Below are 2,500 nucleotides of genomic sequence, written 5' to 3' on the forward strand. Positions count from 1 at the left end.
AACTGGTTAAACGTTCAATCAAAATGTCAATAGGGCATAGGCATATCCATTCATAAATTCATATAGGGTGAATATCCTCATTGGTTTATGCACCTACAAATAATTGGTAACAAAACAGGCATTCAAACCAGACATATTAACTCTCTGCTCATAAAGAGGTTATACACGGAAACAGGTACGAGGATCCAGTACCTGGATTAACCTACCACAAAATATTAGAAACATCTCCAATCTAATTACTTTCAAAAGGAAATTGAAGTTTCTTTTGAATTGTCAATGGCATCTAATAATTAAATGAAAAGCTAAACTATGTACCTTTATTTCTAATGATGTGGCCAATTTATTTGATCTTATTTTATAATTCCCCTACGAATGAACTTGATATTATCTTCATTTAGTTTGTATTATTGTACACTGCCCTGCATATGAACAAAGAAGAACCATTGCAAATAATGGAATTAAGTCTTTTGACTTTCTCTTTCTCTTTCTCTCTCTCTCCATCATTCTCTCTCTCTATGCCTCTTTCTCTGTCTCTGTGTGTGTCCCTCTCTCTGCCTCTTTATCTCTCTCACTCTCTCTCTCTCTCTTAATCTATCAATCTCTCTCTACCTCTCTCTCTCTATTCAGTCATTAATATTTCTTTATATTTATTATCTGCATATTTTCACTTTCCCCTGCCTGCATTCATTTAATGTCTGTTACAATGAACACCTAGCAACAGCAATACAATTACTCACATATATCAAGTGATTACTCGCAAGGCATTTTCACTCTTCATAAAAAGGAAAATGCCTTCGTCGCACCTCGCTGTTCGCGCGGTATTAGCGATTTCGAGCAGTGTCCGAATGCAATCATATGATAAATACTCGATTTTTAAAGACCTACAGTCAAAATAGTATTCAAGGATAATCTAAAAATATAACTCCTTTTTATAAGGTATATACAACATATAAAACGTTTTGTTTTTATGCGCGAACTCGTCGCGTCCGGCCATTTACCCCGGACGTCCCGGGTTAAAGTACAAAGGAGATGACGGCCTTATATAAGAAAATGATATGGTTATTAAGTAACTGAGATTTGAATGGCTTATACCTGATGCCACACCACATGCGCAAGTATTATATAATCAAATCATCTTTTTTGATTGTGTCTCAAATTCGAATTTATTGACCAACACTCCTGCAATGCAGTCCTTCATAATTAGTATATAGTTGCATTATCCTAATGAAAACAGTTTGTTTAGCCATGGTAGGGGGGGGGGGGTACGTAAGAGTACAAGAAGGTAATAGATGGTACAATAAGCAAAAATGTATGGACAACACTGATTCATATAATGATGATCTTTAATATTATTTGGGTATATACAATAATGATAATGACAATAATAACACAAAATATTAAGAATGACAATGATGATAATAATAAAAATAGTACCTTCATATTAATTGCTTCGACTATTCTTGCTAGATCTCGTTTGTAGATATCAACAGGAATCTCTTGATATCTGATGGGTATGAAAATGGAAACTGGTTCTAGAAAAAAAACATACTTAAGCTTATTATTTCGACTACTATTCTTATTATAATGGCAATATTAATAATAATGATAATATTAATTGTAATAGTAGTAATAATAATAATAATAATAACAATAATAATAATATGATCATCTATAGTAGCATTGTTACTAATTTTTATATTGTTATCATTATTATCATATATCATAAACATCATCTACATGCAAGACAACAACAAAAAAACAGTATATGTGTATTGCATTTTAATATATGTGGAGCTTTATTCGGAGGATACCTTTCTGCCAAATGTACACGTTTTCCTGTCTGTGACTCTGTACTACAACAGTGTTTATTCATCTATCTGCATTATGATACATCTAAATAACACATGTAGTATATTTATTATTCATTGAAATTCTTATTTCTTAAAAAGTAATCATAAAGATTCCCTTAAGAATTTAAAGATAAATGTAAGTCACGTAAAGAAATTCAAACGATTATTTATCCCCTATTCTATTACGTTTTACTGACTCATGCTAGCCTAGAAATGAACATTATACCTTTATGTATAATCTTATACCATTTTCACATGAGTTTCATTGAGAAATTTATTTTAAATGCTTTTAAAATGGCTAAATAAAAGAGTTACAAAATAAGATACAAGAAATATTTAGCAATTTCCTTTTTCGGTTGCGCATGCATTTTGAAGAACTGAATTGACAGGTCAGTCTGCCTACGCGGGCGGAGCGTACATCCACAATTACTTGTAATTCGGCAGCCCCCTCACCCCAAAAAAAAATAAAAAAATAAAACAATAAATAAAAAAATGCAAGAAATTGTAGATAAGGACGCTGCAAATAACGCCTATAGATACATACATGCATATAATATATATATATATATATATATATATATATATATATATATATATATATATAACGCTATAGAAAAAAAAAACAAGCGACCCAATTCGGCTAAAGAAAT

The sequence above is a fragment of the Penaeus vannamei genome, chromosome 5, assembly GCF_042767895.1.
Source record: "Penaeus vannamei isolate JL-2024 chromosome 5, ASM4276789v1, whole genome shotgun sequence".
NCBI classification, from domain to species: domain Eukaryota; kingdom Metazoa; phylum Arthropoda; class Malacostraca; order Decapoda; family Penaeidae; genus Penaeus; species Penaeus vannamei.